Here is a 14,764-nt window from a genome sequence, read left to right on the forward strand (position 1 = left end):
CACATTTAGAATGCTCCCATATCCTGACAATCTTACAAGCCCCAGGACATTACAGCTCATGGCTGCAAAGGATGGATGGCAGTACAGCTGGGAACAAGGCCTCAAAAGAGATCTGACTCGGTACTTCTGATTTGTGATGCCAAGACACAGCCAAGCCCACCGTAAAAGAACAAACAAGATCGGCATCGTGCTGAGAAGAGTGAATGTTTGAGCACCTGGAAAAGATGGCTGACACTTGCAATAAGCCCCCTGAGGAGAAAAGGCCTCCGAGATCTGATCCAAGGGATAACAAAGACACAGAAGACACACTAGACAACACAACACAGACTGGAACTGCTCTGTCCTGCACACCCTATGGTCGTGATCACAAGTAGAGCCACTCCTTTCAGCTGGCTTAAGAGGCCCCTTAGAGGGCCTCCCTTTCCCCTATGCTAATTTTTAAATCTCTCCTGGGAATTTCCATCCCACCATCCTCCCATCTCTGGATCCCAGCCCCCAACTTAGCTTTTGGGTGACTGGTGACATGAATCCACACTGGACACAAAACGACTCCACCTCAGCTGTCTCGGAAGGCCCCCTGATGGCGGGGTTAGCCTCTTCACCAGCTACAATAAAGCCAAAATCAGTGCCTGAGTTTAGTAGCCAAACCCCAACAAGTCAGCTACGGACCATCTGTCCTAAGTGCACCCATGTCCTTGAGCATCCCTCTTCATCCCAAGACAAAGGTTGTGGCCATCATTATAATGGACATCTGGGTTAGCAAGAGTTATGTGGTGTTTCTGTGAGCACAGTGGGTGCATCTGTGTGCCTTAAAACACGTAAATGCATCTGCTGTGCTTGCAGGAAAGCCTGAGAAGGCCTCTGAATAGACATCATTTCCTACCACACTACTCTCAAAACCTCTCCTGGCACTTCCTAACTTGATACCCTGCTCATACTCCCTCTCAGTTGCAGTCCTCAACTTACCTATCAGAAGCCTCCAGCTCAGACATCATCTCTAACACAGCACAGGTTCTTTTTGTAGCACAATGAATCTGCTGAAAAATCTGAAGTTTCATACTTGACACAATCAGGAATTTCAAGAAGTTGCAACACTCTTAACAAAAAAAAAAAAAAAAAAAAAAAAAAGAAAAGAAAAAGAAAAAAGGAAATTACAAAAGCACCTTACCACCCCTGAACACTCAGCCCAAAACCATGAGCTTAAATACTCCCTGCACTCAATGCTGTCTTCTTCATAGTGTCTCCAAAACCTCTGCTGCTTTAGATGCCAAAAGCATCTCCTAAAAAAACAGCCGACACAACCTGAAAGAGCGCCTTCATTAAAATAACAGAAGAACTCTTCCCCCACCCCAGCCCACAAACACAATGAGCTCCTGGGTCCCAGGAGCTGGGGTTAATATACCCCTGGCCGGGCCCGCCTCTCGCTCCCACAATGCCCGGGAAAAGGGAGGAGGCAATTTTACCATAAGGGATAAAAGCGCTGGGAGGAGCTGCAGCTGTTTGGCTGCTCTGCCTTAAATTCCAGGTGAGTAAAGGGCTCTGTAGATGCCTTCTGTTTTACTACAGCTGCCTCCAGTGAAAGGGTAAAAAAGCTTCTTGTTTTGGCCGTGTAGATAGATGAGTTGCATGATTCCTTGTTAAGTTCTGTAAGTGGTCATTGGTGACTGTTGAGTAGTATTCCATACAGGACTATGGAGGGTAGAGAAGAATAGTAATAATATACATGGTGTAACTCCTGTTGGGGTCTCTAATTAGGGCTGTGTTCACTATAAATAAAACTGAAAAAATAATAGGCTCTCTGGCAGCAGGAGGGTTTTGTGAGTGCTGGGCTCGCTCCCTTGTGAGAGATTGGGTGCCAGTACCCAGCTAGAAGTGCCCTGAAGTACAGATTTAAATTCTTAAAATGCTGAAGAAGGGGGAGCTTCCTTCAATTGAACCCCTTAAAATGAGAGACTAGAGAGTGTTTCTCTCTACTTAAATTGATGCCATAGCAATAAATGGGTTCTCTCCTCTGAATCCCCTAAAATAGTGGAAAAAGAGGGGTTTCCCTTACTTCAGGTCTCTCCAGTGATGGAAAAAGGGGGATTTCTTCCTCAATTCAAACCCTTATAAAGGAGGGACAACCGGGCTTTCCCCTCAATTTAAACCTTGGGATGATGAAAATGGGGGAGTTATGCTCAATTCAGACCAATAAAATAGCATTGTCAAGGTTTTCCCCTTCTATTTAAACTGGAGAATAATGGAAAATGGGGATTCCCTGTCAAGTGATACCCCTAAGAGCATGGAAAAGGCAGGGTTTCCTTCAAGTGATACCCCTAAAATTGCAGAGGAAGGGGATTCCCCCTCAATTTAAACACAATGATGGAAAAGGAAGTTTTTTCCCTCCGTTTAAATCCTTTTTCTCCTCATAACCCCCCTTTTTTTCTGGGGGCACTGGGGAAGGGCTGCCAAGATGAAAGGGGAAAGTGGAATGTTTCCCTGGGACCCCACATGCTGCCCTGCCTGCTCAGGTGCTGCCCCTTGGCACGAGGGGTTTTCCCTGGGCATTTTCTGGGAGCAGTGCTCTGTGCCCAGGTGCCTCTGGCTGCTCCCCAGCTCCTGCCGGGTGCTCCGACCATTGTTCCTGGAGGGACACTCGGGATGCCCCCATTGCCCCTCTGCACCAGCAGCTCCCTGCACAGCTGTGCCCGGGGAACCCTCTGGGAGCGGCCTCTGGCAGGAGCCGCCCCCTCCTCATCCTGGCCGCTCACAGCTGGGGCTGCTGCGCCTTGGAGCGGGGGCTGAGGAGGAGAAAGGTCCTGCTGGTCCTTCCCTGCCCTGCACAGCCCTTTGTGTGCCCCTGAAACACCGGGGTGCCGGGCTTTCCTTGCTGTGGGAGCCTGGGCGGTTCTTTGATCCCAGACTCTGCTCTTCCCCGGGCACTGCACATGGACAGGGGGCAGAGATGGGCCCTCAGAGGGCTTTGTTGGGTTCCCGGTTCCTCCCTCAGCTCCTCCTTCCCTCTTTTCCCTTAACTCCTGCTCCACTCTTTGCCAATGGATTTGCCAACGTGACAGCTCAGCCTGCCACATTGTGATGGTGATAATCATTGTCAAGTAGGTTTTTTGGGATGGTTTCATCCTCTTTAGATGGAAAAGGGGATCTGCCCCTGCCAGGGCAGCGCTGGTGGGCCCGGGGTCACCTATGGAGGGCAGGTGGGATGTGTTTAGAGGGATCTGCTGCATTCTTGTCCCCACTGGGTGCTGCTCTGACCTGGACGGTGGGAACAAGCAGCTTTGTCCTGTGAAGGAGCTTTATCTCATGTAAAGTCCCGTATAAAGTCCGTATGTGGGGGGCAGCCGGAGTATCCGGCTGTGCCCGGAGAGGGATGGCGCCTGGGCAGTATGTGCTGGAATAACTCCTTCTTGTAACGCGAATTGTATCGCAGCACTTTTCTGTGGAGCTCTATGGACCTGTGTGCGCTGAACGAAGCGGCTCTTCAGCACAATAAATTCAGCAGTTTGGAAAAACCATGGAATATCTTCGAGTTAATGATGGGAGAGGGTTGGGGCTGCTCCCTGATAATGTGCAGGGCTTGGAGGTGGGAAACGAAGATGGGGAGACGAGAGGGGGCTGCTCCTCGTTGTCGGGGCGCCGCGGACGCTGCGCAGCCTTCCTTCCCTTTGACTTCCCAATTCCTCATTTTGTGCCTCCTTTTCCCTTGGGGATGTGCCCGGGCCGCATTCCAGCGGCCGCCACGGTAACAGCACCTGCGGGCGGCGGGGTGGGCGGGGTTTCCTGCGTGATTGACGGGCCCAGCGGCCAATGGGAAGGCGGGGCGGGCCGAGGGCTGACCAATGGGGAGGCGGGATGCGGCTGCGCGCGGCCAGTTTGAGTGGGAGGGAGCGGTCGAGGGGGACAGGCGGGCATGGACGGGCCCGGGTGGGGAGCGGGATGGGGGAGCAGGGGAACGGGATGGGGAACGGGGGAACGGCATAACGGGATGGGGAGCGGCATCGGGGGTGCCCCGTCCCCCGGAGCTGTGCGGATGCCGCGGCCGTGGGGGCGGCAGAGCCTCCGCCCACCCCGGGCGCTTCCCACCCTCGCTGATCCCGGCCTGAGCCGGCCTCTTCCCTGCAGGGATCACGGGGCTCCGATCCGGAATTTCCGAGGGCCCGAGCCCCGGGAGCCGTGGGACGGCTGAGCCCGGCCCTGGCTCGGGGTGCCCCGTCCCTGCCCCATCCCTGCCCCGCCGCTGCCCCGTCCCTGGCTCGGAGCCGACTCTGGAATGGTTTGCAGGTACCTGCAGTGGGCAGGGGAATGCCTCCCGCTCCCAGAGAAGCAGAGCCGCTGGCCCGGGCTCCTGGAGGAGCTGCTGAAGGTGTTCGTGGGCGACAAGAGGGACAATGAATTGCTGCCAGGCAGCCCAGGATTGTTCCCAAACGCCATCCCCTGGCTCTGTAACTTGGTAAGGTCTTGTTCTCCCCAAGCCCATATCCAGAGCCCCGTGCTTGGAATAAAGTAATTCCTGGCTTTCCAGTACTAAAAATGCATCACCAGAACAGGGTTCTGTTAACCTGATGATTTGGGGGATATTTGGCAAAAATTTATGGTGGGCCAGGTTGGACTTAAGCTTTTAACACTCCCTGGATTCACGGGATCGGGGATTCCAGTGTGTACCACACAGGTTTTTTCAGGGAAATCCCTTGATCCCCCAATCCGTATGAGTTCAAAGCAAAAACCCCTGGGAGTTGAAGGCAACAGGATGTTTCTTGGGAATGTTGAAGTGTTCAGTGTGTCCTAAATGTTAGCTTTGAATTAACGCAGATGGTCGGGGATTGTGTGTTCAGAGTTGCTGGTTTAGGCATGGCCGGGTCTGGATTTGCATTTGTGGGCACTGAGTGTTCCCTGTGTCAGCTTTAGGTCTGGGCTGGTGGGAATTGTCAGAGAAAAGCGAAGAGAATTGAAATGCACAGCTCTGTTCTTGGAGAAAGGATCAGGATGGGAGAAAAGAGGGTGTGGAACTGCTGGGAGCTCCTGGAGTGAGGGAAAGGATGCAAGAGGTGGAAACAAAAGCTGTGGAACAAAGCCCGAAAAGGGGGCAGGGCAGGCACCACGGGGGGGAAAGAGGGAAAGAATCCCTGCTCTGGGAATCCAGCAGGGACCAGGACAGGATCATTTCCCATCCACCGCTCTCAGTAGAATCCTAATAAGGAAGGTCGAAGGGAAGTGATTCGTTTGTTCTTAGGTTTGGAATGAAAGGTGCTCTTGCAGAGGGGAATATTCACCTGTTAAAATTCTGTTGGATACAGGAAAAGAGGGAGGAAGCAAGCAGCTGGGGAATGAACGGGTGGATTTTTGGTGGATACAGGGAAAGACATGGGCAGGGGCTCTTAGGTAAAATACACTTCATGGGTAGTACCAGGAAAAGCTCCAGCTGCCCATTTTTCCAAGCTCTGACATTCCAGAGGAGTAAACAGTGGTCAGCACATGGCTTTCTATATTCCTTGGATGCCCAGTGCTTTGTTGGGAAGAGATAATATTTGGAAATGAACAAATCCGGGGATGTAATTTCCTGATAGTAAAGCCCCAGAGACCCTGGTTTTGATATCCTTCCAGCACCCAAACGCAACAGAGGGAATCCTGGAGGAGCTGGAAAACGCTGTCACTCTGTCAGTGGAATTCCTGGGAAATGGAAAGCAGCAGAAGTAGCAAGAACAGAGTTGGAAGCAGGCTCCAGCCAGGTAAGGCAGATACCAAATCCTTTGGAATTAGAAGTGGGCAGGGGTGGGAAGAATTAATTCTTACATTCGTAGCCCATGGATTCCTGAGCAGGATCCTGGCAGGGAAGAGTGCAGGGATCAGACTGGGGACTGATCCCAGCTGGGGGCATGAGCCTTGGAATTGGCTGAAGGGAAGAAAGAGGGATCCTTTGAGCACAAGGATCAGCTGTCAAATGTGGAGATGGCATCAGACAATTCCTCGGGAGGGTTTAGTTCCTGGGCCAAATCGATCTCCTGCCTTGTGAAGGAGCTCAGAGACCTGGGAAGAGCCCAAGCAACGCAGGGAATGCAGTGGCAGATAAAACTGCCGGGGAACGGTGGGGAAAAGCATCGAACAGGGGGCCTCGTTTTGTACAGGAACGGTACCAAAAAATGTCCAAAAGAGCAGGAATCCAATGGGATTTTACGTATTCCTCGGAGGCCACAATCCAGTGGGAAGGCTGAGAGAAGGAAGCAAAGCCTAAAAAGGCAAATGAGCCAAATCTGCCCAAAGCCTCCAATGACCACATTCCCTGGCATTGCTGAGGACTTCAGCCGAGCTCCAGGCAAAAGGTGAGCCCCTATGGAATCCTTTCTGGGAGACCATATCCAGCTGGGACCCTTCCTGGAGAAGGCCATGGGATATGGGTTATCCCAGGTCCAGAGAATATGTCATTTCCTTGGAAAAACACTTGGATCACTGCATCACTTTCTTGTTTCAGGCTCACCAGTCAGCCGGGCTATCCAAGTCCATCCTCCCCAGCAGGGAGAGCGGGAGCACGTCCGGCCATGGAGAATTTCTGGGAGAGCCCGGGAGAAGAAAGAAGGCTCCAGCTTCACAGATCTGTGTCATAACCCATTCTGTCGGCCGCTCCTGTTTGATCCTGGTGCATTTGTCCTCTTGGATTCAACCTGAGCAGCGCTAATTAATTGCTGGCAATGAAGCAGCCTTTGGTACTTCTTTTCCACAAAACCTCTCCATCCTGCCCTTCAATCCTGTTGCAAACACGGGGAAAACCCAAAACTCCGTTTTTTCCCCTCTCCCCTTCACTTTGCCTCCTCTTTTCTCGCAGGCTTTGGGCTATCCAGGCTTGCATGTGGATTAGGCAGAGCACCCTGTAAGCTCAGCTCCAGGTGGGATTGCAGCGGTGTTGGAAGCACCAGAGATTCTCCCAAGGTTTGGTGTGAGGAGCTGCATCTTGGGAGGGGCTGGGATTTTGTGCACTTCTGGGGGTTTTTTTCCTGTTTGCCTTTTGGGCCGCCTCAGAGAAAAGGCTGAAAACCGAAGAAGCTGAGGGGGGGCGTTCCCAAATTCCTTTCCAGCCCTTCAGAGGAGGCACAAAGCCACGTGCAGCTGAGGAGAGGGATGTGAGGAGAATGGCAATAATGGAGCCTTGGGACTCTGCACTTCATTCTTTTCACGTGTTTGGAGGTGCAGGAAATGCCAAACCCCACAGGAATTCTGTGTCTGTAACATCGGGTGCAACCTCTTGAAACCCAAGTGCTCAGAGTGGGGTTTTCCCAAGGGTAAATCCCAATGTGACATGGCAAAGCTTCAGTGAGGATTTCCAGGCTTGACTGCACAGCTTTTGGGAAAGCTCAGTAGCCAAACAAGATCAGATTTCTGTCGGATTTGGATCAAACGTGGCGTTTAAATCTGGGACAGCTCAGCTCCCTGGGTGGGAAAGTGCTTGGAGTAGCCAAGAGCTGAGCCGTTTTTGAGAATTCCAAGCGTTGTGTCCTTACGCTCCTTAATACAGCGTTTAAATAATTGATCCTGAAAGGAGCCAGTATCAGAGGGATTTGTTAGAGAGGCAGGGATGTTTTTTCACGTGGCAGTGTGTCGGGATAGTCAAGACTCCTTATGTCAGAATTAATTGGTCTTCCTTCTTTTCCCTTTTGTTCTTTCTAGATTGTGGCTGAGTGGGGAGAATATTTGGGATAAAGAAACGAAATGCCCGAGGGAAGCTTCGTGTTCCCGTGGGGATGCTTTAGGCGCGTGCAGCTTCTGAGCTGCACCGAAAGTTGAGGCTCCCCCGGAAGCCTTCCGAAGCTGGAAGGGCCGGGGAAGAGAATTCCAGGAGAGGTGTGGGAAGCGCTTTCTGCCAGGTCTGGACAGCACCGAGGTGGGAATGACTTCAAAGTGTTCCTTGTCCCTGTCCTGTTCCCAGCCCAGGACAAAGTTGGTGTTCCCTGAGCGGCTGCGGTTCCCTGGATGTGGCAGGAGGAGGTCTCTGCCGGGGAGTGGGAGAAATGTCCCTGCCCGGTGCCGTGTCCTTGGCGGGCAGAGAGCGCCGATCGTGGCAAGGGGGGTTTGTGAGTGTGGAATCAATCCTGGCTCCTTTTTAAGGGGGTGTTTTAATGAGTCATCAGCAGGGACCACTTGTAGCCAGCTTTAGTTAAGTTCCTTTTGCACAGGTTTCATGTGGCTTTGATGGTGAAATCACCAAACCCTGAAGTTTGCCAAATTACCCCTGAAAAGCTTTAATGAACCAATCCTGAGGGAACCGGGGATTGGATATCTGGGATCTTATGGCCCTTTGAGGCCATGTTGGGTTTACCCCCTGATTTTGGTGCTGAGGGAAACTCCAAGTTAAGAATAATCCAAATATGAAGCACTTCTCAGAAAACTCAGCTTTGCAAAGCTTTATTTGGGCTAAAAAAGAAAAGATGGGAATGCCCTTGGCAGAAAAGCAGCTGTGAGGCACAGCAGGCTTCAAATGGCTGTCAGCAGGAGCTCCAGGAGAAACGGCTGCTGGCTGCGGGCATCCTGGGCTTTCCAGGCAGGTTTTGTAGCGGATTGCAAGGCAGTTTTCCTGCCTCTGGGGGGTGGCACCTGCATCCCACTGGAAAGGGAAAATGTGGAGAGAGCAGCAAGCGGGAAGACGGTTGCTGATGTGTGTCCTTGGATTGCAGTTCCTCCCGGTGAGTCTGTGCTGCTGGAAGTTTGAAGGAGATCAGCCTTGGAGTACGTGTGGGTTCAGCCGTGGGGCTTGGGAGCGACGCTGGACATGAAATTCCAGGGATGTTCCCCTTGCTGGAGTGAGAAGCAGTGGAAGCACTTTGCTGTGTGCTTCTTCATCGCCTTCACCTCGGTCCCCTGGGGCTCCAGGTAATCGCCTCTCACCTTTGCTTTTCCAAGGGTCTCTAAATGAGGGCTTGAGCTTTGGTGCAGCTCCCTTTACAGGGAAGATCTGTTCCAGGAAAGGTCTCCTGGTCCGGACCGATGGCGTTGCAGGAAGAGCAGGAAACCCCACAGTTCCTGTGGCTCCCTCATCTGATTTGCCTGCAGGCAGCAAGGATCATTCCCAAGTGTCATCCCCTGGCTCCGTGACTCGGGGAGGTTGTGTTCCCCCAAAGGCCAGGGGCCGCTTTGTGTTGCAGCTCACGAAAAGTCCAGCTCGGTGGTGCTGGGTTTGGTTTTTGTGTGCAATGAAGGCACTAAAAAATTCCCCTCCTTCACTGGCACAGCCCTGGAGTGGGAGCAGATTCCCCTTATCCCGGAGTTATCCCGCTCCTGCCCTGGATCCCTGCGGTGCCGTGGTAGGTGAGGAGACTGAAAGCTTTCATTAGGAATTGGGCATTATGAGCACTGACATTTACTGTGCTAGAAAGTCCAAGGGACAAATTTGTGCCAATTAATGTCACGCCTTTAACTACGAGGATCAATTCGTGTTATGCTTGTAGCAGAGTCTGGTGACAGAGGGGGTTTCCAAAGGAAGTCTTGGTCCATGGAGGCCTGTGCCCAAAGAAAATGCCAAGAGAACTGAGGTATGAAAAACAAAGGTCCTTTATTTATATAAGAGCAGCAACAAAAACGAGCTACAGAACATATTTACATTGTAAGAACCTTTGTAACAACAACGATCTATAGAACGTATTTACAAGAACATATCTATCAAAACTATCTTAAACGTATTTACAGAAGACAAAAAGAAACGCTAAAACGTATCTACAGAAGGGTGCCATCTCTGCCCTGGATCTCCGTCAGTCCTGGAAGAAAAGCAAGTGACACAGTCATTGCAGTCAGGCACAGAGGGCTGTTCCATGTGCCCCAGGCTGGGACACACTGGCAGAGCGGGACTCTGCTGCCAGCGCTGAGCCTGGCTGGGGCTGGGGGTCAGGCCCCAGGCACTGGCATGGGGCTTGTGTGAGCCAAAGCAAGTGCAGGACAGGCTGGGGATGGTGCTTGTGCTGCCAGAATCCAGCCCACGGGGCACCGTGTCCCTCGGGGGGGGCACCCAGCCCAGCCCCAGCCTGGCAGCAGGGCACCCACTCTGCCTGTGGGGAGCACCTACCTGTCCTACCGCTGGAGTCCCTCTTCATCCCAGGACCATGTCCTCCTCCTCCTCGTCTTTTCCATCCACATCCATGTCCTCACTGTAGTCTTCCATTTCCACCTCCATCTCTTCCTCCATCTCTTCCTTCACATCAACCTCCATCTCTTCCTCCATCTCCTCCTTTGCATCCACCTCCATCTCTTCCTTCACGTCCACCTCCATCTCTTCCTCTCCAGTCTCTCCTCCATCCACTTCCATCTCCTCCTCTGTATCAGTCTTTATATCCACCTGCATCTCTTTCTCTTCGTCTCTGGAAACCTGCAGATGTAGCAAAACCTCGGAGTGGGATCCGTGTCCCACAGCATCCCCACAGAGGCACTTAGGTGGTGTCCATTTCCACGGAATGGCACCTTACCTTCCTCGGGATGAATGTGAGCATCTGGCAGGGATGAACGGCAAAATCCAGGCACAAGAGACCTTTGGGAACTCTTGGGAGTAGCGGAGCAGGGGCCAAGCAGGGTGACGGGTGTGTAGGCACAAGGGCGAATGGTTGTGTTGTCCTCTTTGCTGGATGCTGGGAGCTCCGGTGTGAATGCAGACCGTGACATCACAATTGACAGGAGTCCAGGGTCACCGTGGAGTGGACAACGGGGATCATAGAATGATGGAATCCCTGAGTGGTCTGGCTTGGAAGGGACGCTAAAGATCATCTTGTTCCAACTTGAGCAATCTTCTACCAGAGCACGTTGCTCAGAGTCCTGTTCCCACGTGGCCTTGGATGTTCGCAGGGATGGGGCATCCACATCCTCTGTGCACAGCCTGGGCCAGTGCCTCAGCCCTCTCAGTGTGAAAAAGCAGCTTCCTTAGGGTCAACCTAAATCAACCTCCTGCAGTTAAAAGCCATCCCCCTTCTCCTCTTGCCACTGGCCCTATTGAACACTGTCCCCATCTTTCCTATGGGACCCTTCAAGTCCTGCATGGCCACAGCAAAGCCTCTCCAGGGCCTTCTGTTCTCCAGGCTGAACATTCTCAAGCCCACATGGACAGCAGTGACTTAGATCAGCAGAAATCAAAGCTGCAAGGTAGCAAAGAGCACCAGGAACTGAGAGAGGGAAGCTTTAGACCCAGGCTTGTCTCGAAATAGACAAAATTAGTAAGAGTGCAGGGGCAGATGGTGGGACACTGGCTCTGTTCTAACTGATGAATATTTTCTTTTTTTCTTCTTCTTTTCTCTCATGCTGACCCAGGTTTGGCTGTTTGAAAGGAAGCTTGGCACAGCATCCATTGTCTTCTCCATTTGTGAAACACCGAGCAGAATCTGAGCAGGCTGATGGCGCAGAGCAAAACCTGCAAATATCTTGATAATCCTGAGCCTGGGGGATGCAGCTAAACCCAGTCCAAAGGAATTTCTGGAAAGTCGAACCTGGTTTACATTTTCTTGAGTTTGGCTGTGCCAGCTTCACCAGACATTTATAAAAAAAGCAAACAAAAAACTCCAACCAAAAAAGACAAAAACCCAAACAAACAAACCCACACAAACCAATCAAACAAACAGATAAAAAACCCCAAATCAAACCAAAAGGAATGAGGAGTTCACAGTAGTTGTGAGGATATCACAGCAGGCGAACGGCTGCTTCCCACAGGATCACCATACAAAGCCACATGGAACAGCTGCTCCGAAAGATCCACACCAGGGGCAATAGAAAAAGGGATACATGGCGGCTTTGGGGGTAGCTCCACATTGAGGTGAAGGATGAGCACTCCGTGGTACAGATCCAGCATTCCCCACACTCCAGGCCGCTCTTTGCTCCTGATGAAAGACCCTTGCAGGACTGTGGCCCTTCTCAATGCAATGTAAATCATCGCCACAGCTCTCAGCTGAGCCACTGGCATTTCCAGAGCGAGATTCAGGCACAATCCTACTGCCTCGGAGCATCTGTGGAAGATCCTGAACTTCTTCACCCCCAGAAACACAAAGCAGCTCAGGCTTTCCCTGAATTGGGTCTTCAGAGGAGGTTTCCAGTATCTCTGAGATTTATTCACCCCTCAGCACGTGTGACTTTATGTACAGTGATGCATTTGGGTTCCTTCCTCACCCCTGTGTGCCAGAGAGAAACCACCCACGTGGATGAAGGATAATGTGTACAGGAAAATTTATTCCTGGATTGTCATTTTGCTTCACTGTCACTTGGTTAAACATGGTCCTTATCTAAGAAGGACTTAGAAGAAATGTGTAGGAATTTTGGCTCTGAGAGGAGCAGAAAGCACATTTTCTAAAGCAAATTCCCAGCTGATGCAGCTTCCCTGGCAAAAGAGTGATTCCCATTCATCTTCCTGGGAAGAATGTGAAGACCCATTCAGAGATCACAGGTTCAGCTGGCCTTTGGCTTTGTGTACCTCATTTCACATGTCCAATTTCATTAAAAGAGGCTCAAGTTTGCCTTGCAACACAGAAGTGCTGTAGCTATTCCCAGGAGAAAACCAAGAAATGACTGTCCCACGGTGTGGTCACTAGGTTGGTACGCGGGGTAGAAATCCCACCACAGTTGTGGCTCTGTGAGCAAAGAGAGCCAGTGCTTTTTGGGGCTGTAACAGCTGAGAGTGTGGCAGGGCAGTTTTTATATTATTTTTAGAGTCCTGAAAACATTGTTCCCAAAACAATCTTTCTCTCCCATCTTGTGTCATAAATTGTGGAACAGAGAAAATGGAAAGGAGCAGATGTTTGTTTAAATTGGCTTTTTTGTTGTTGTTTTTTAGTCTTAAAATAGCATCAGCGTGATGCATGATACTTTAGAAATTGGATTAGTGACACCTATTTTGTCCCACCAGAGAGGTGGGATTTAAGACTTCCAACAATAGAAACACCAGATGTGCAAGAGCTCAGTTTTCCACCCCTCACAGGCCGGTATCTTGCTGTGCTATTTTAAGCAGCCTCAGCCAGGTATATTAAAATACTGCTCCAAACAACAACAGAATGAAAACGTTCCACCAAATGGGGAAAAATAAGAAAAGTGGGCGGCAGCTGATGTTCATTTTGCAAAGTCAGATGCAAACAATGTTTGCTGGATTCCTTTCCTAGAAAAATGTAGACATTTAATAGAAATCTACCTCTGAGGCTGGTAAGTTTGGTATGATTTTAGATCTGGGAGGAGCAAAACAGGTTCTAGAGAAGCTGTGATTGTCGCAGCCTTGGCAGTGTTCAAGGCCAGGTTGGATGGGGCTTGGAGCAAAGTGGTCTAGTGGAATATGTCCTGAGTGTGGTGAGAGTTGGAACAAGATGAGCTTTAAGGTCCCTTCCAACTCAACACATCCTGTGAGTCCATGAAAAGGAACTTTTGGTTTTCCTGAGGTGTTGCCTTGGCAAGGGGAGGTCACAAATACCTCAGGTAGTTTGAAATGCCCTGAGCAGAACCCAGCTGTACTTTATCACAGGTGCTGAGGGCTTTTCACTTGTATTTTATGGGGGATTTTCACAGGGCAGTGCAAGAGCAGCTGAATGCGTTTGACAGGCAAAGAGGGCCAGTGTGGCAGCAGCTTCATTCAACAGAGCTTTTCCTTCTGTGATCCTGTATAACCTGAGGCACTCTGGGGCTCTTGAACCTGGCAGCTGGGCAAGTTAATCATGATAATAAGTGATAAATTAACCTGCTCCACTCTCCTTAGCATGGGGGGTGATGAGCATTAGGTACTTTGGGGAGCATTGCCAAGATGGGAGCTTGTTTTTTGCCAAGGAGAAGGGAGAAAATATTGCTTAGAGTAAATAAAGCAGCTCTGCTTCCCCAGCAGGAGGAAAAGAAGCGATTAAAGATGTGAGTGCTGCATGGAATCATTTGCATGAGGATACATCTTGTCTGCTATGCAGGATAGTTCCCAATAAACCATGCTTCGCCTGACCTTTATTTTTGGATTTCTACCACATAGTACAAGAGACAAGATTAAAAATCCCAAAATGCTTTGTGGGCAGGGAATGAAAAGTGGGGAGGCACTTTTTTGTTTTCTTCAGCCTGCCTCTTTCTTCTGTTCCCTTCAGAGATCTCACTTCATTTCTGCTGGTTTTTGGAGCACATGTGCTTAGCTCTTTCCAGATCCCCTGGGCTTGTTTTAGCTCTGGGTGTCATGGACACTCTAAATTGTGAGGTTTTTTCCCCTCCATCTACCTCTGCTTCTTCAAGTGGTTTACCTTCCTTTACCTGTTGGAGTGATGGATTTTTCTCACCTTTTATTACTTAGTGCTTTTTCTGTATTTCCTTCATTCTCTAAAACCAACTTTTCACTTGCCCTGTGGCTGTTAGATGCCAGTTATGGGAGCATTAATTCTTTCTCTACTGCTTGTCTGAGCTTTCACAAGGAGCTGAGAGCTCTCTCGGGTTAAACTTGACTCGCTTCATCACCTTCCTTGCTGCTGCCTATGTCCTTGGACACTTAAGGGAATAAAGTCTCAGTGTGGAGGTGTGGAGATTGTAGTTGTGAAACTGTAGGTCTTTTTGAGAGACAAGAATGCTGTTCTCAGTCTTTTCAAGGATAAACTGACCACCTTGTTTTGGGGCCAAGCGGGCTCAGATCAGCACAGAGGTGCCTGTTGCAGGTACTGAGGTTTGGAGGGCTGGCAGCAGCTTCTTGGGCTGTGTTTGTGTGGTGCTGTAAGGTTTGTGTTGGGTCCCTGGAGCAGTGGGAACAGAGCCCCAGTGAGATGCACATCAGGAAATGTGGGTACAAAGGGCCTGAAATGTGACCAGCTCTGGC

At 50.6% G+C, this 14,764-nt stretch overlaps 3 long non-coding RNA genes across 10 annotated transcripts; 2 read left to right on the forward strand and 1 right to left on the reverse strand.

Annotated features, from left to right (window-relative positions):
- Nucleotides 1-1,754: 1,754 nt before the first annotated feature.
- Nucleotides 1,755-3,512, forward strand: LOC121662010. Its single transcript, XR_006015155.1, has 2 exons — nucleotides 1,755-1,840; nucleotides 1,884-3,512. It is a non-coding gene; the product is annotated as an uncharacterized LOC121662010 (long non-coding RNA).
- Nucleotides 3,513-3,964: 452 nt separating this feature from the next.
- Nucleotides 3,965-14,477, forward strand: LOC121661994. Of its 8 annotated transcripts, XR_006015149.1 has the most exons (10): nucleotides 3,965-4,447; nucleotides 4,897-5,723; nucleotides 6,120-6,314; nucleotides 6,464-6,695; nucleotides 6,815-6,918; nucleotides 7,065-8,057; nucleotides 8,658-8,853; nucleotides 8,945-9,288; nucleotides 9,432-9,512; nucleotides 11,269-14,477. It is a non-coding gene; the product is annotated as an uncharacterized LOC121661994 (long non-coding RNA). The 8 variants fall into 8 exon arrangements; XR_006015151.1 differs by lacking the exon at nucleotides 9,432-9,512 and having other exon boundaries at nucleotides 8,929-9,288; XR_006015152.1 differs by lacking the exons at nucleotides 8,945-9,288; nucleotides 9,432-9,512 and having other exon boundaries at nucleotides 3,965-4,201; nucleotides 4,279-4,447.
- Nucleotides 9,514-11,111, reverse strand: LOC121662002. Its single transcript, XR_006015154.1, has 3 exons — nucleotides 10,437-11,111; nucleotides 10,040-10,339; nucleotides 9,514-9,734 (listed from the first exon to the last, which is right to left on the reverse strand). It is a non-coding gene; the product is annotated as an uncharacterized LOC121662002 (long non-coding RNA).
- Nucleotides 14,478-14,764: the final 287 nt, after the last annotated feature.

The sequence above is a fragment of the Corvus kubaryi genome, unplaced genomic scaffold, assembly GCF_017639235.1.
Source record: "Corvus kubaryi isolate FWS band 111438036 unplaced genomic scaffold, C.kubaryi_AGA036_p1.0 126, whole genome shotgun sequence".
Lineage (NCBI taxonomy): Eukaryota > Metazoa > Chordata > Aves > Passeriformes > Corvidae > Corvus > Corvus kubaryi.